Source organism: Gobio gobio, assembly GCF_949357685.1.
Source record: "Gobio gobio genome assembly, chromosome: 13".
Classification (NCBI taxonomy): Eukaryota; Metazoa; Chordata; class Actinopteri; order Cypriniformes; family Gobionidae; genus Gobio; species Gobio gobio.
In genome coordinates, this window is record NC_137106.1 from 49,639,637 (window position 1) to 49,658,952 (window position 19,316).

Genomic DNA, 19,316 nt, shown 5'->3' on the forward strand with positions numbered 1-19,316 from the left:
TCCATATATGGAATTTACAAGCTCTTCCGACTTTTGATGTACGTCCAGCATATTTATTTATTTTGTTGTTATTTTTCACTGAAAGAAATACAACAACGCTTTCCCTCATCATGTATGTAGCCTATAAGTTCTGCAATAAATAATATATATTTTTTAAAACAGGCTCCTCCGACTGCAGGGAGCCCGCCTACCTTTTAATTAGAAAAAGAAAAGTAGCCTACTCTTTATAGTTATTCTAGCATGCAGCATTTTGTTTTAAGCAGATGTAAGTTCATCTCTTAATCAAATAAAATGCTTCTGTAACATTTAAAGATGATTGCACATACTTTGTACAAATTTCCCAGAATGTATTGATATGCCAAACTATTTAAAGACTTTAATTTTTCTTTTCTTTTTAAAAAAACAAACAAACCAGGAGCCACCAGAAAATACATTATTTTCTTCCCTTTGAAGAACAAATGGCCCCCCAAAATAAAACTATATATATATATATATATATATATATATATATATATATATATATATATATGATTCATTTTAAATTATTTTGCTGTGAATGCAAGGCAAATATAAATAGTTAATGACAATTATAAATGTTAAAGGAATTAATATATAATATTGTAACTGAACATTTCAAACAGGACTACAACATTTAAGTGACATTTTAATAGCTTTAGTAGTATTCTGTAGTATTTGTATTTATTTCTTTAACATTTATTCATGGCTGGCATACCAGACCAATAGTGCAAGTAGACTTACACACACTTCTCACACTTCCTGGCTGTTGTGCAGTTCTACCAGAAAGACTCGTGAGGCAAAATAACGTAACAATCATGCATTTAATAACAGCCCAACAAGCAAGTATTGAGATATAAAGTTATTTGGCATATAGGCCCTGTGCGTAGCTCGCAATCCGAGGGTACGGAATCTGCATTTCCTGCCTGAAGATGTAGGCAGGGCCGCAGCCGACCCCCTGTGAGGTATGGTAGGGACCATCTTGCTGGTGGTGTGGAGGAGGAGAAGGGACCATCCTGCTGGTGGTGTGGAGGAGGAGAAGGGACCATCCTGCTGGTGGTGTGGAGGAGGAGAAGGGACCATCCTGCTGGTGGTGTGGAGGAGGAGAAGGGACCATCCTGCTGGTGGTGTGGAGGAGGAGAAGGGACCATCCTGCTGGTGGTGTGGAGGAGGAGAAGGGACCATCCTGCTGGTGGTGGTGTGGAGGAGGAGAAGGGACCATCCTGCTGGTGGTGTGGAGGAGGAGAAGGGACCATCCTGGTGGTGGTGTGGAGGAGGAGAAGGGACCATCCTGGTGGTGGTGGTGTGGAGGAGGAGAAGGGACCATCCTGGTGGTGGTGTGGAGGAGGAGAAGGGACCATCCTGCTGGTGGTGGTGTGGAGGAGAAGGGACCATCCTGCTGGTGGTGTGGAGGAGGAGAAGGGACCATCCTGCTGGTGGTGGTGTGGAGGAGAAGGGACCATCCTGGTGGTGGTGGTGGTGTGGAGGAGGAGAAGGGACCATCCTGCTGGTGGTGTGGAGGAGGAGAAGGGACCATCCTGCTGGTGGTGGTGTGGAGGAGAAGGGACCATCCTGGTGGTGGTGGTGGTGTGGAGGAGGAGAAGGGACCATCCTGGTGGTGGTGGTGGTGTGGAGGAGGAGAAGGGACCATCCTGGTGGTGGTGGTGGTGTGGAGGAGGAGAAGGGACCATCCTGGTGGTGGTGGTGGTGGTGTGGAGGAGGAGAAGGGACCATCCTGCTGGTGGTGGTGTGGAGGAGGAGAAGGGACCATCCTGGTGGTGGTGTGGAGGAGGAGAAGGGACCATCCTGCTGGTGGTGGTGGGGGGGTTGGGAGGGGAGAGGTGAATGTAGGCGTCAGCATCTGCAAACTCAGACATGTGTAAGTACCGATTTTTTGTACAGCAAGTTTTTGCACATGATTGGAGAGATGCGAAGGTAATAAGTGACGTAACAATTGAGTCTTCTCGGCAGAACTTACGCTAAAGCTTTCATTTCATGAAAAATGCAAAAGATTTTTTATTTTTTAAAAACACATTAAGAAAATAAACCCACAAAGAGACCGGGTATTGTGCAAAACACTTTAATGAAAAGCAAGAAGGAAAAAAAAAGAAGAAAAAAAAGCCCCTCAAAAATAAACTTCATGAGGATGAGTGGATGAGTCCAGGTGACTAGGCTGTCATGCTTAAAGCTGGTTGGGATCTGGGGACTTGGGCATAACATGTAGGAATTCACTGGCAGGCTCCCATGTGTCATCCCAGGTTTTGCCACTGTAAAATAGTGCAAAAAAACATTTCATTAGAACACAAAGAGAAAAAAATCACTGTTGGGTTCAATTTAGAGAGTTCATTGAAATGTATTGATGCTTGTTAAAGTAGCATTAACCCTGGTTAAGCCCAGTGGTGGAATACAACTGAGTACATTTACTCAATTTACTTAATAACAAATTTGAGGTAATTGGACTTAATTGGTGTATTTTCATTTTACACTTTTTTATACAACATTGCATCTCACAGGAAAATATGGTACTTTTTCCTAAACTACAATTGTCTGGCAGCTCTAGTTACACAATTTTCCATACAGTTTCTGTACATTGAAATCCATGTATTTCCAAATTTCCTGATTTAAAAATGTTTCTAATAAACTGAGGGATTAAGTTGTCATTGGCGGGATGAGGAAAATGTTATGTCATCTACAACAGTTTAGAACACAGATCTTATGTTTGATGTTCTTATGTTCCTTTAAAAATAACATTTCCAGCACATACAACTGGATTCTCCATCTTAGAAAAACTAAATTATGACACATACGAGTTTCAGATGCCGAAAGATTAATTTATGTGTGCATGAATCACTGCTACTTTTGTAATGCATTACAGAGTGGATGTCCTGCAGGCTCAATAAATAAGCTAGTTCAGAGCTAGAGCTAGCCGCTATACTTACTAGAAACAGAAAACAGGATCACATCAGGACCATTTTATTTTCCATACATTGGCTGTCTGTCAGCTAATTTTAGAATTCTATTAATTACCCAGAAAGCACTGAATGGTCCAGCTCCTCATTACCTATAATCCATTGTGTTAATCAAAAAATTCCAGGATCTTACAAATAGAATATTCTAAATGAAGACAATGAGGTAGATCATTCTCCCATTTGTCTTTAAAATTATGGAATAGTCTTCTGAGCATTTCAAATTAGGACACACTCTCTCAGTCCAGTCTAAAGACACTCCAGATATTCTGATTCTGAGTCTGAATTTGGAATGCTCGGAAGACTATTCCATAATTTTAAAGACAAATGGGAGAATGATCTACCTCCTTACCTCCTCCATACTTTTTCATCATCGGAATGCATGTCCTAAAGGTTACAAGGGCCTACCTGCCAGATCTAACTCTTCCAAATGCCTCCCCCTCATCGCTATTTGCTTCTGAGTACTGACAATCGACCTCACAGTTTTTCTAAAGGCTACCACAGAAGATGATTTACTGACGGGATCAACTACAGGACCGGGGAGTTTTCTCTTGCCACAGACAACACTGACATGAACTTCCATGCTGCTTGCAAGAAACCAGTTGAACTTTGCCTATATTGTATTTGTCATGGAATGGACTAATTTGCATCGCAATGGAATTAAATAATTAATAAAACATGACTTACCACACAGTGCAAGGCAACCAGTGGACTCTCAATTCGGCTTTCCCCTGCACACACAAACACAAGTAATAAATATTCTGTTTATGCAATCACTGAATAGGGCATAACATATTGTTGTATTATCTTTGAAAGGTCGGAATCAGCCATTGAGACAAGAAAGCAGCCTTGCAGAACATATTTTACCTCATTTATCCGTTCCCCAGTTATACGATCAAAAAGGAACACCTTCTGCCTATTACATTTTCGGCAACCTGAAATGATGAAAAGACAAGGAAAGTTTTTTAAGCCATGAATGCCATGCTTAGTAGCTGAATCCGTCCATATTAATAATTTCACATGTGAGGTGATATGCAGTCCTTTCCATTCATGTCAAAGTGAATTTGTCCCTGTTTATGTGAATCAAGCAAAAAGTACAGGATTGGTTTTCCCAAAGTCCTCTTAGCTTAAGTCAGGGATTGACATTAATCATCACCCTTGGACATTGGCCACAGCTAAATAACTAAATACTGTAAACTGGCTACAAATGACTCGGTAAGCCGATGATCTAATTTACATTAAGTCAACTGTGACTGGGAGCAAATTTATTAACAGTGTAGAGTAAGTATGTACTATGCAAAAAGTTACCTTTTCTTCTGGTCTTCACACGTGGCCCCTCCGGATTCAAAGACGTGGCAATGGAAGAGGCAGATGGAGGAGAGACAGAGGCAGAATAGCGTGAAGAGGTTGAGGAGTTTTTCCTTTTCATCTGTCGCAAAGACAGTGGTGGTGGGGAAGAAACTGGAGGAAGAAAAGTAGAAGAGGAAGTAGGAAAGAGAGAGGTTGGAGAGAGTGGGGAAGACAGAGGAACAAGGTCAAGAACAAATACGGTCTCAGACTCCGCGGCTTGACTCTCCTCCGCGGAGTCTGAGACCGTATTTGTTCTTCCGGCTTGACTCTCCTCTGTGGCGGCTTGACTCTCCTCTGTGGCGGCTTGACTCTCCTCCGCGGAGTCTGAGACCGTATTTGCTCTTCCTGCTTGACTCTCCTCTGTGGCGGCTTGACTCTCCTCTGTGGCGGCTTGACTCTCCTCTGTGGTGGCTTGACTCTCCTCTGTGGCGGCTTGACTCTCCTCCGCGGAGTCTGAGACCGTATTTGCTCTTCCTGCTTGACTCTCCTCTGTGGCGGCTTGACTCTCCTCTGTGGTGGCTTGACTCTCCTCTGTGGCGGCTTGACTCTCCTCCGCGGAGTCTGAGACCGTATTTGCTCTTCCTGCTTGACTCTCCTCTGCGGCGGCTTGACTCTCCCCCACGGCTTGACTTTCTGGTTGCTGTGCTGTGGAGGTTGCTATAATAAAAGTTTACTTTCATTTAAAATCTGTACATATTAACAAAGAAATATAAATGTATTCTAAATATTCATAATTTCTAAACCAAAACATTACTTACATTTTGTCAATATAAGTTCATAGGCCCTCCGCATCTTCTCCAAAACATTTTTAGTGACAGGAGTGGGGTGCAGATGGGTAATAATTTCTGCAACCCATTTATTGGAAGCCCTTTTATCTGGCTTGCCAATAAATAAAATCGGCTTGTACCCCACAGCTTCAAGTTTACTCACCTGAAATGAACAAAAGCAGTACATTTACATTTAGTCATTTAGCATTTAGTAATTTTATCCAAAGTGACTTACAATTGAGGATTAAAGCAAGCGAGTCATTGTGAATAGGTAAAAACAACGCAAGAAGTGCTCAAAATACAAAGTTCAGGCATTGCTCAGAGTAGCATAAGCCAGACAAGGGAGGGTTAAAGGAAAGGCAGTAATAACACATTAGTTAAATCCACTGAATTATTTGAAACATCAGTACTGTATAAAGCAATTTTAATTTAAAGAGATTTAATGGAGTTGGAGTACAATGCAAGAAAATGTGCCGTAACCTGTTTCTTTATGATTATTTTAGAAGAAACATTACTCTTGAACTGTATACAATCAATGGCCAGTTTCAGATAAAGCCATTTATGCCATTGCCATCATGACTTACTTACTTGACAGAGAACACAACTTATTGTTACTCTTTAGCACAATTTATAGGTAAAGATGGATTCTTCCACGTATTAAATAATAAGACTATGTTTTTAAAGGCCAGATCACATTGGTACTTGTCTGATATTCAGTATGAGAAAAACACAGGCTTTTAGCTTCACTTCACGTAACACTAACTTATGAAATATTAACAATTTTACTTACTGCAATACGGGCAGAATCAATGATACGTCCGGCATTCCTGCATTTAAGGACAGATTTCCCCCACTGCCTATCCAGTGACACCACTTTTTCTTGTATTTTTTTTTTGGTGGACAAGCTTTCAAAGCAGACATGGCAAGATTTCCTGCTTGCCTGATTGGGAGTCTGGCAAGAAGGGCATGGCCTGAATTTGGGCCTTGTCATGATGACTAGACAAATATACACAAAAACAAAAAAAAACAGAAAGACTCACAACAAAGAGATGGACAGATAAAACAAATATAGATGTAGAGAGAGAGAGAGAGAGAGAGAGAGAGAGAGAGAGAGAGAGAGAGAGAGAGAGAGAGAGAGAGAGAGAGAGAGAGAGAGAGAGAGAGAGAGAGAGAGAGAGAGAGAGAGAGAGAGAGAGAGAGAGAGAGAGAGAGAGACTGAGTACAGGTTAACAAAGTTAACGGACGGACGGACGGACGTGGCTCTTAAAAGTGCCTTTGTTTGTGTGTGTGTGTGTGTGTGTGTGTGTGTATGTATATATGGTGGGGGGTAGAATAAAATGAAATTGATGCTGCCAAATTTGAAGGATCTAAAAAAAAAAAAAGAAAAACAGATTTGAACATTTTACACCAGTATTCTCTTCATCTGTGCTGCCAGAATGGGCTAGAGTGTATGTGATATTGATTTTATACAGTTCAATACACAAGTTACTATTGTTAATAATTACATTTTAGACAAAAAAAATTGTAATGTAAGTTTTGCTCTATTTCTCCCCACCAAAAAAAAAAAAAAAACCCACAGCAGAACTTTTAAATTATATATATATATATATATATATATATATATATATATATATATATATATATATATATATATATATATATATGAATCAGTCAATAAGTTATGACAGCATTACTTATTACATTAATTATACACATTAATTGTTTTATTTCATATTGAAAACTTGTGATGAGGCACAATGTTGTAGTTATGAATTAATTCGTAAAGTTTATTATAGATTTATGTGGGTGTTTATTATAAAATTTTGTGTGGATTTTAAACAATTACTGGGCTGTAAAAAAACCAATCTGGCAACACCGTTCTTCATCTGAACATTTATAATGTTGGATAAAAGTTGTGGGCTATTGTAATACTGTAAATCTTACATTTCCCTATGATTGTACCTTGCATGATTATATACGACAAAAATGAACTTTCAGTATTTGATTAGCTAACTTTGCTAGCCTGTAGGTGTAGGAAAGCTAGGCCTATATATTTATTAATAATGTCTTCTATATCATTTAGCGTCATTAGAAATTACCACCTTACACGTCTAAAGGTTCTAAACACAACTTAGTGCCCTGATTCAACAGTTTTTGATGTGTAAATTTAAGAATAGTATCCACCTCTATTAATGAACTCTACTACTTACCGAGTGGAAAATCGCAATGGTCCTTGGGGTCGCCCCACAGTGACGTCAGCGTAATTAATTAAGAGGATTTAATAAATATAAATAATTAATTAAACACAACTTTGACTAATTGAACACAATCGTAGCATATTAAATATATATTTATTAATATCAACAAACCTCCGATTAAATATCCGTTATCCATCATGCTCTAGTTAAAGCATTGTCACTAATGTTACCCATGACAAGAAAACGCTTAAATGCTTACTTGAACGCGCCATGGAGGGTTATTAAACTCACCTATGAATGCCGTTTTACCTGCAGTTGAGCGTTGTCTTGGTTAAACTCACCTCTGAATGCCATTTTACCTGCGTTGTTAAACTCACCTCTGAATGCCATTTTACCTGCGTTGTTAAACTCACCGCTGAATGCGGTTGCCTATGAACGAGCTAAACCTTTGCACAGAGGGCACTTTGATATCAGATTGCGAGGGGTTTTGAACATCAAAAACCAGTTGGAGGGCCAAATAAATATGATCTGGTGGCTGCCTTTTGACTAGCCCTGGCATAGATCATTTATTGTAGCCTATTCCTTTTAATTTTTAGTTATTGTAGTCTCGACCCATTCACCGCAGACAACGGGCTGCGGTGTGCTTACCCAATACGTCAAATTTCAACGCCACAGGCTCCAGTTCAGAGTTCTATAGAAGTCTATCGGACTACCCTGCACGTCGAAAATTGACGATAAAGGTACGCCCAGTTCGTTGAAAAGTGACGACAAGGGGTCCGGGTCAAGCGTCCATATGTGACGAGTTGGGTGTGAGAATGTGTTGCGCAAACATAAGAAATATGAGGAGCATGCATATACTTAAGAAATCATCATATATGTAATTTCTGGGATAGTTTAATTAAAGGCTAAATAGAGGGGAATGCTTGTGTGTGTGTGTGTGTGTGTGTGTGTGTTAGGGTCACCCCCGGCCGTTCTAGACTGAAGGGTGAGGGAACTGTCCTGGCTGATTAGAATCTGATTGAAGCTCAGAAAGGGCCATCAAAGTATCTTCTGGTCACACTCTAGCCGGTCTTAATCAGTCGGTGGAGCAATCTGACTCAGACTTGTTGGAGCTGTTGGAGCAGGAATTTAATTTATATGCAGAGCTGTTTGGAGGAAAGCATCTCTGATGTTTCTCCAAACAACCCACCACTTTGATCCTATGAGAGAGACACTCCAGACGCTACAGTCCCCCTTTGTCATGTGACGAAGTCCGGGTGACCTCGTCGGATGACAGTTGTCATTTCGGTTGGATGGCAGGTGGATCTTGGTAGTCGAGCGGCAGGTGGATCATGATGGTCGGACGGCAGGTGGATCATGGTGGTCGAGTGGCAGGTGGATCATGATGGTCGGATGGCAGGTGGATCATGGTGGTCGAGTGGCAGGTGGTCTCTAATTGTTCTCAGCCTTTGGTTCCTCAGGCTGGGAGTCCATCTCGATGAGATTTGGCATTGTCTCTGTCTTGGTACCTCCCTTCTGTGGGTTTCATTTGAATCCTAGGGGGAGAGAGGCCTTGTTCTTGGTCATGGACTCTCGCATCTCGTGGACCCTCTTGACTAGGATGAAAGCCAGGCCCAGTGTCAGGGTGTGGCATAATGCTGTAGCAAGGTAAAGAGCTGTGTCGATGAGAGTGATGTCAATTGGCTAGGACCCCCCTTTCTCAATCTTTAGTTCCAGTTCTGGATCTAGAGTGAAGTTGTGATTCTTGAAGGAGGATGGGGTTTCCAGCTCTGATCAGTACTCTTCACTCGGGAGGTATTACGATGCCAGATCACCAAGGTGGATAATGGCACCCTTTGGTACTTGAATCCACATACTCTGGTTGTTTGTGTCCCCTGGAGTGATGGTCGCTCCTCGGCAGATAAGGCAGGCAGTAGCCAAGTTCAGGTCTCTGACCTTGTGCAACAGGTGTCGAGGCAGCAGGTGCCATGATGGTGCGTCACCCGTCATCCTGAAGTCCGTCTGTGTGGCGCAGGTTTCTGCTTGTGGTCTCAGGAAGTGGTAAGGGGTCTGTGTGGCCTGAAGAGGGTTTCAGACTGACCTAGTGCTGGTGACAGGAGGGAAGCGGGTAGTTGTTAGCCTCTCAGTCACGAGAAGTCCGAAGGATCGGAATTCTGCTCTGCTTCTTGTGGCAGTGCTGTTGTGAGCTTGCCTGAGCTGTGTGTGGCAAGGAGTTGGAAGCTTGTCCTTTGCAGTACTCATCTGGTGAGTCCTGTTCAGGGGCTATTTTGCTGGTGTCAGCAGCTCCTGTGACCCTGAGATAGTAGTGTCCAGCTGTCCTTGTGCAGCCTCCGCTTGACACCTGCGTGAAGGGTTTGGCAGAGGGCGTTGTTGTCGACGGCTGTGGGACATCCTGTGGTGTGCGCAGTTTGGACGCGCTGTCTTCCATGGCTTCGCCCAGTGGCTTGTCTGGTACTTGGCGTTTGCCATAGTGACAGTTCTGTATGGGTCCTGTGCTTGATCTGTCCAGCTGCTCTCATGGTTCAACAGCTGTCTGAGCCGCTTCAGGTGTAGTTTGTCAATGTGCTGGTGAGCAGTGTAAGTTCTGACAAAACTAGAGTCTCTTGTTTGATGCAGCAGGGTCGTCTGACACCCAGTCACAAGTTCAAAAGTAGACACATGAGTTGATTCATGCGGGGTGGCTCTGATGGTCATGAGCACCAACGGACGTTTCACATCCCAGTCTTTCTGGTTGGCAGACACATACTTTCTCAGCATGCTGGCCCCAGCTCGATTGGTTCGTTCAACTTGGTGTCGTTGGGTGCTCAAAGACATTCTACTCACTTGGAGAACTGGCATACAACTGTGAGGAAGTACTTGTGGTCCCTCGTCGATCTGGGAAGGGATCCTGCCCAGTCTATTTGGAGGTATGACCACGGGACTGTGACTCCTCTGCGTTGCAGGAGCTCTGGGGTTTGGGTTTGCCGGTTAGAATTGTCAGCAAACCAGACACTTCTCTGACATACTCTGACACGACTTGCTGCATGCCAGGCCAATATGCCACTTGCTTCTGTGTCTTGTGGCTCTGGGACCGTGGTGTCCGGCACATGGTGCGTTGTGGGCATACATTTAGCATTACCCCCCTTTTGACACTGTGGCATCACAAGCTTTAGCGCTGTGAGGGCATCAGAGGCATACCACAGAATGTTTGTTTTCGCACGCAGCATGTGTTTGCCATCATGCGGTCGTCTGAGGCCTGTGGTAGCAGTGAAGTCAGACATCGTGACAGGGTGGTTGGAGGGGTCTGAGAGGTGGTTACTCATAGCTTGTATGGCAGTGTCAGAGGCTTGCATGTCAGCTGTGTCATTGATGGAAATTGTAGAGCCAGCTTAAGCGGCTGTGATGTTGGAATCGTCACAGGAATAGTCAGTTTGCTGCGGGTTATCGCAGTGCCATCACGGGTGGTTGCGTGGGTGGGAGGTGACCATAGATTGCCGTGAAGTGTGCCAGTCTTTGCCAGGGAATCAGTTCGGTCATTCAAGTCTTTGTCAAGGCCGGGTTGCCTTGAGTGTCCTGTCACCTTTTTCCGGTGGACAGTCATGTTGTGTGTTCTTGTGATGTCATCACAAGCTTGGAACAGGTGTTGGACTGATGGCTGAGTTGTCTGCCAATAGTGAGAGTATGATGTCTGTAGTTGTTACATCATTCAGCTGGAGGTCGGTCATGACCTTGGGGCAGTGAAAGTCAGAGTCTATGGTGAGTTGAAAAGTGCAGAGTAGCGAGCTTGAACTTTGCTCTGGTGCTGAGACAGTGTTCTCGCAGCTGGTTGCAAGATTTCTCGTGACCTCTGTGACCTGACAGTCTGGCTCAGGTGATCTGGGTGGCTGGAGAGGCAGAGGTTCTCATACTTGAGCCCAAATCTTTAGCTGTTTGAAGTCTAGTAGGGGCTCAAAACGATTTAGCAGATCTTTGCCAACGGAAAAGGGGTACGTGTCCATTGGTCAGATGTACCCTGGGTGTACCAGACTCATTAGGCCCATCGTTAGCTGGATGGGAGCTATCTGTTCAAGTTGGATCTCATTTTGGCTGTATGACTACACATTTAACTCACATTTTGGGATTTCAGAGTTCGATTGTTTAGGAAGTGCAGCTGTCAGCTAAAGGGGTTGAGCGACGCTGTCACTTGGTGATGAAGTCTCTGGATCTTTGGACTGTGGTTTGTGCACAGTGCTTGGTTCAGTCGGAGAGCAGTCAGGAAGGACGTTGGGTGCCGGTCTTAGTCACAGTCGTAAGGTGTCTGGCCTGTCCTTCTTGTCTCCCTTGCGAGAAGTTCTTTCAGAATCCTCAGGATCTCTGCTGACTCAGACGAAGCTGCACCGTCTGGCTCTGGTGAGTGCTCAGACTTGGGTTTGTTTGGGGCGAGCCGTTCCGCCGCTGGCTGTTTGGGCTAGGTGTGCTGCCGATGAGGATTGTCCATTTCTGGGCTGTCGGCTGGCATCTCACGTGGCTCCACCTTTGGGTGGTTAGACAGACGTGGCTTGTCTCAGAGTCTTTCAGAGTGCTCGGACAGGTGCTTAAGACGGCCACCATGCCGGTTGCGCTGCTCTCTGCTGGCTTGGAACGGTCTTGACGGTTACAAAGTCTGTCACTGCGTTGTTGCAGGGCGCCCCCTGGAGCCAGCTCTGAACGGTGATCAGAGACAGGGCAAAACATTGGGTTTCTCACAGTCTTTTCAGAAACAGTCTTTTTGGTTGGCAGTCCCGTAGCTGTTGGTAGTCCAGCTTTACGGTCTCAGGTTGCCGATCGAGGAAATGGCGCGCCTCAAGGCTGGACGTACCTCGGAGTAGACCTAATTGGTTCCATGCGGTCACGTTAGCCACAGGTTGCAAGTGAAAGTTCATATCCCGCAGGTAGGTGTGCGCGTCTTGGTTTCCTGCAGGGTTTGGGGTGAGAGTTGGGATGTTTCTGGCCAGCTTGTAGAGTTCTTGGGAAGCCATGGTGTGCCTGAGCACGATTCTCTGGATTGGCTCCCACCCCCTTTGCTGCTGGTGGGGGCTCTTGGCTGCTGGCTGGTGACAACTTGGGCAGTGGGCTTTCACCCCCCTTTTGAGCTTGGAACTCTTGGCTGGGGGTTACTTGACCCACTTGTCAGGGGAAACTGTGTGGTGTGTGTTTCCCCTTGCTGTTCACTGTGCAATGTACATGTGAACTTCAGTTCTCTGTGAACAGTTTCAAGTTCTTTGTCTTGAATGGTCTTTTTGTTGAACCAAATCTTGGACCTTGGCATGGGCCGTTTGCAAGTGGGTTTCACAAGCTTTGGCCTTGCTGTCTCTTTCCTTTTTCAGTTCAATCTTTGCTCTTGTTAGGACAGCTTCACCTTGTTGGAGTTTTTCTTTTGGTTCCTCTTCGGATTCTTTCTCCAACTGCTCTCTGTGCTTGTCTCTACACAAAGTTCTGCCAGGGCATTTTGGAGTCTCTTAACTTCCTCCCGAAGTTGTAGGTCCGTTCCATCCTTCCGTCCGCGTCGGTCCTGGGTCTCGAGGAGTAGCTGATCTAGTTGACTCTGCGCGTGGTCCTGGTGCCTACGGGCCTCCTCAGCATGGAGCTTCAACGCTGCCGTTCTTGGCTCAGGGGCTGCAGGTCACCGTGGCTTTAGGCAGGAACGCAGTCGTCCTGGTGCTCGATCAGGTCTCGACGTGATCCCAGTGAGGTGGGGCTGGATGAACGGAACACACCGCTTACTGTGGCAAGATAAAGACAACACAAAAGAGGCCAATGCAAGTCCGTATAGGGTTTAGTGCTTATAGCCATGTGTGACTATTTAATTGCGTGTTCAATTTTGGACTAACTGGTGCAGACAGTTAGTGGAATCTAGGCCGTGCACCTGTTGTCTTGGCCGTGAGCGGCCAGGTGGCGCCGATTTGTGTGGGTGAGTGTCGGATTTAAATAACAATTTTGACAGTGCGGTAGCCTAGCGGGTCATTTACTGACACTGGCTGGTGATCGTCAATCTATTATTCAGCTTTCCTTGATGGCTCTCATAGGTTCTGTCTTTAGGTGAATTGGAAGAAACAAAACAACAGAACGGTAGAGTAGAAAAGCACAAAATAACCAAGAATACTAAGAAGGCACGAAATAAAACAAAATGAGAACATGAGAACAGATAGATATGGAAAGGCTCTAAGCTTAATACCAATGCTAGGGTTTATGACAGGGCCAACGAGTGAGGGGGCGCTGTTGAGCTATAAAGCCTAGGGGAAAGGTATGGCTTAAAAAAAAAAGGAGAAAGGTGTGGCCAAACACTTAAATGACCGGGAATTTGTATATTCTAGGGCTTGCAATAAGTGAATGGGCTTATTTAACTTACTATGCCTGGGGTGAATCGGGGTCGCTTCAGGTGAGAACCGATGGTGAGGTCAATCTCGCCGGCGGTCCCTGGACACTCGACTGCGGTGTTCCCAGATCCTCGTCCCTTGGTACCACGGTGCGCCCACTCAAACAGCGTGTGACTTTTAGCATGACTGGGCAGCACTCAGGTAAGTTTGGTCAACGGCCAGACTGAAGGGTTGAAATTGGGTTTCCTCTGAAATCCCTTTGGAGTCCAAACGGAGGATCAGAGTAATTAACCAAAATGCCCTTGAGCGGTTCAGTTGGACTCGTTGACTTCTCCCTGGAGTGCCCGAAATGCTTAGTCTGCTGCGTGCCGCCGCCAATGGTACGGAGACAGAGGTGTCTATGATTCACACACGACCGGTGTCAGTTACGCAGGCCAGGTGACTCCACTCACCGGAACCCAGCCAGAAGACAACCGGAAATTCACCACAAGCACTAGGGGAGGTACTACCTGTAAATATATAAATGGCTAACACGGAAAACGTGACATCAGCTTAAGTTTAACCTTGTTTGAACCAAATTCAAATAATTCTTTAAAGTAAGTGAGGTAAAAGACTATTCAATAAATAGTACTAAAACATAAAATGATGATAATGTTGGTAATTATCAGAACAACCTTGAAAAAGGGAGAAATAGAATTAATTAAATTAATCTATTCAGAAATGGAGCCAAAGGAGAAGAGAGAGAGGAAAGCCAACTTATGAGAGTGCCCAGCAGGGGGCGTGCTACTGATAAGTGGCTATTGCAGGCTGAAAAGAGAAGGCTTAATTTAAATTCAGGTTCAAACTTGTTTAAACCAAAATTTAAATAAGTGCAGGGTATCAGACTGGTATGAAATGGAAGAAACCAATTGATAAAAAAAAAAAAAAAAAAAGAAAAGAAAAGAAAAGACAAGCAAAAATAACTAAAATTGAAACAATGAGAAAGAAAGGGAAACTGACTTAGCAGAAGATGTCACAAAGATGTCACAAAGGGGCTTATTGCCCTTAGGTAGCATCACTGGCTGAAAGGAGAACTTAATTTAAATTCAAATTCAAACTTTGTTTAAACCAAATTTAAATAAGTGTGAGAAGTCATTGAACCCGAAAGATTGAAAGATATCAAACAATAGCAATAACAGAAAATAAATGAGAATAATTATAATAGTAAACAAATAAAATAACGAGAGTTCGCTTGAGAGAGTTTAATAAGGAAAACATCTGCAGACGTCCACAAGATGGCGTAGTGGAGTCAGGCGTGGGTAATTTGAGAGGTGCAGCACACCTAGCGGGCTGCCCCCTTGTGTTACTCGGAGGTATTACATTACCCATAAATTAGGTGATTTGAAGCTTGAGCGTCCGAAAATGGGGAGGGTCTAGCTTCCTAACGCAGCGATTTAACTGCAATCACAAGTGTGAAGGGAATTTGTTTTCAAATTTCCTTTGTGCCAATTTGAAGCACAGAGTATGTGGCCGGATTTATTTACCGCATATACACACAAATGTAGAACAGAGTATTTTCTCTGCAACAAATTTTAACGTGATCAAGGTTAAAATAAAATACTCCATTCACACATCAAGCAGATACTGGCAGATACTTTCTGGTTGATTTGTGCAAGGTGTGTGTTCTGGTTAGCTATGCCAAAGCTCCACCTAAGGGGGTGAGATCGCTCAGTTGAATAACATTGGAACACGCAACGATTCAAATCTAGCGATTGATAAGGCCTTTTACAAACGAATAAGAGGAACACGCTCAAATCGTTATATCATCACGCTGAGAGAAGATTTCTTCGTTCTAACAGGTGGAATTTTTCATATCATCACGCTGAGAGAAGATTTCTTCGTTCTAACAGGTGGAATTTTTCATATCATCACGCTGAGAGAACATTTCTTCGTTCTAACAGGTGGAATTGATAATACTAAAATGTTCTGAAAAAGAAGTTTCTTTCCCTTTGCAGAGACAGTTTTAATATTATGAACTGCAGTTTCTTTTTAACAATTAACAGTGACTAAAATGTTTGACCAAAATAGACGCTGTTAACAAAGCACTAACTGAAATGAGCTTTGGGCTTTTCATTTACAGATATGTGAGTTCGCGATTGCGACTTGTCTCACTGAAGCGCGCGTACAAGACAACAATTAACACAAATAATATACACATAAAATTGACAAAGTTGCTCACAAAACAGAGTTTAAAATGTGCTCGATATTATCTCCACCAAAATATGTAGCGTCTTAGGGTTACATATATATTTAAATTAAAAATTAGCTCAATAGGGAATTATGGGTATTAATATTTAGGGATTTATGATTAATCATAACGGGTTAAAATCTAATCACAAATCTCCAAAATCACCCAAAAGGGGAATACCTAACCTCGGTATTTATGCAACATATAATATATATATATGGTTAACAACAATTTATTGCAATTAACTACAGATATATCTATATTAAATAATCACAGAATAACCTCTAGGGAGTTGATTCAAAATTCCTCTCTGTTCCGTTTAAAGAACGAGCTGTAATTCTTTATCCACTCACTAGGTCTATTCTTCCTACCCAATTTTCGGGAAGTTTATCCCTCTGGCCACAAAGGACAAACTTTCCGAGTAATGGTATTAATTAAGGCATTCAACGATGCTTATAAGAGCTCGTAGCTTAGATCTGACATTAAAGGGACTCTTGTTCTGTGAGCAAAACAATGACAATCAAAACGTGGATATCATGGTTTTAATAAAGATTAATACTACGATTACATATGACTAAATAAAGAATACATGTATTTACAGAATAGTGGAAAGAGGAGAAGTGAAAGGATGAGGAGGAGGGATGAGGAGAAGGGAAAGGAAGAAGGGTTTGATCGTGTCCGATCCGACACCTTCCCGAACATAACCACTAGAGCCAGCAAGAACCATATCACCTTAAACAGGGGTACAATCTTAAAACACATCTAAATTTCGATAGAATTGATACTTGCATGTTTTCTTTGTGTTGTTTAAAGCGAGATGCGTGCGTTGGCGTTTCTCAGTGTTCGTGCGCTGAAGCGTTCTCTCCGTTTGGTTCTTCCGGAGCTTAGTTGGTCCGCGGGAGTTTTAAAGGTGTTTGGGAAGGGAGCGTCTTGGAAGGGAAAGTTCATCTCGTCCAAGCTAGGTTCCTCAGCCTGATGGAGCGCGCCGCTGGCTGTTGTCGCGGAGCGCGTCGATCCTCAAAGGAAACAACAGCTTGGCTGGACCGCGCCGGCTCGCAGGTCGAAGCCCGCGAGCCGCGCTGATGAGATGGGAGGAAAAGGAAATTTGTCTCGTCGGGGTCCTTGCAAGTTGACTGAGCACAGATATGCTAGTGTTACTGTCTTTTGAAGTCCATTAACCTACGCCCCTCTTCCTTGAGACGACCAATCGTTGGTGTGAATTTCAGGCGGGAGAGTGTTTCTTTGTTCAGACTTTATTACTCAATGGAATGTTCTTGCTGGAAGCCAGAATTGGTAACGTTTCACTCGAAAAGGACTAAACATACTAACGGTACATCTCATAACCATATACTTTACACCATTGACTAAGACAAAGAAAGAGGAACCTTTAGACATCAAACATGCCTTGGTTTAAAGACAGAAAAAGCAGTGCATCTTCTATACAGAGGAATTTTGAGCGTTTAAGGTCAAATGAGGTCAGAAGAGTGGTAGAGTCAGCAGCCTGGGGTTTATCAAGGTGGATGTTGAAGTCACCAAACAGTACCAGAGGAGTGCAATCCTCAGGGAAGTAAGAGAGTAAAATATCCAATTCCTCCAAGAAGTTACCCAGTTTACCTGGAGGGCGATAAATAACTACAACATGGATTTTAGCCGGGTGAGTGATAGTGATTGAGTGTGATTCAAATGAGCAGTTGCCAGATAGAGAAGGAATGGGCTCAAATTTCCAATCATTTGAGATGAGCAAACCAGTACCTCCACCCCTCCCAATCGGGTTAGGGGTGTTTGTAAAAGTGAAATTATTTGAGAGAGCTGCAGGAGTGGCAGTGTCTTCTGGTTTGATCCAGGTTTCAGATAGAGCCATGCGACTGAGATGTGAATGAGTGGAAATAGATGGAATAAAGTCTGCTTTGTTTACAGCAGACTGGCAAATCCACAGACCAATTGGAATGGACATTAATGTAGCAGAGGAAATAGGTACACTACGCAGATTATTAGGATTACGGCGCCTAGAATGTACTGAGCGTGACTTACGGGTGTATGTGGTAATAGTAGAGATTTGGAAGCACATAGTGAATACGGGGTAGAGAAATAAACAGATGAAAACGAGTAAAACACAAAAGTGGACAAAGTAGAAGGAAGGCAATTCTCAAGTGCCTTGTCGGTGTCCTTGCTCGAGTGGAGTCACGCAGAGTAGAGTCGAATGGTCTTTACACTCTTCGGTCTTCACACGAGGAGGCTGAACGCTCCCGCTTGACGCTTCCGCACCAGCGTTAACGAGCGTATTAAATAGATGCTAATCAACACGGCTTCAATGTGCTCCTTCACTCTCGGCGCGCTTCTCCTGCTAACCTACAACAAATTCGTAAAGTTGTTAAAGAAAAATAAGTGGAAAAGTTAGTTTTAACTTTAGATACGCAATCTGATGTGGACAGTTTAGCCCCAAAGGGTGCTTCGACTCCGCATTTAGCTGAACTAAACAGTGATGTGGGGAATTATGGTTTAACGTTCGAGCAACAAAAAGAATTGTTAGAATTTAAAATCAAGGAATGCCCAAGGAATGGGAAAGGGAAAAGAGTAGGGAGCGAGAGCATGAACGAGAATTTGAAAAGTTTAAAGCTTGACATAGGTTGGAGGAGTTGAAATTGGAGCAAGAAAGGGAGCGGCTAAGATTCTTTTTTCTTAAGGTAGAATGCCTAACGTTGATTCAGAAAGTTTAACAAATGATCAATTGGGTGGAAAAAAAATCGATTTTCCAATATCATAAACATGGTAAAAATGTTGCCCAAATTCAATGAGAAGGATCCGGATGTATTTTTTTTACTGTTTGAAAATGTCGCTGAAGATAGAGGGTGGGATGATACAGAGCGCACCTTTCTTTTACAGAGTGTTTCAGTGGGCAAGGCAGAAAAGGCTTATATTGCCTTATCAAAATCTCAACGAAAAATATATGATGTTGTAAAAGAAGCTGTGCTCAAAGCGTATGAACTTGTTCCAGAAGCGTATAGACGGCGTTTTAGAGGCTGGAAGAAGGGAGACAGGCAAACGCATGTAGAAGTCGCGAGGGAGTTAACTGGTCATTTCAGTTGCTGGTGTGTTTCTGCAGGAGTGGACACTTTTGAAAGTCTGAGCGATTTAATGGTGTTGGAACAGTTAAAAAGCATAGTCCTGGATCGGGTAGCTACTTATATAAATGAGCATAAAGTGAAATCCGCTGCTGAAGTTGCCGTTCTTGCAGACGAGATTGTTCTAACGCATTGGTCTAACGCGGCTCTAAATCATGATGGTAATCGTAGAGAGATTCGAAGTACGGACGGATTTCCTTCTGTTAATTTGAAAGTCGATCCAAACAAAAAAATAGATCCGAATTCTACGTGTAATTATTGTCTCGAAAAGGGACATTGGAAGAGGGAGTGCCCTGTATTACGAGGCAAGTATAATAAGTCCATTCCTAAGCCTGTGGCTTTAGCCTCTGGACAATT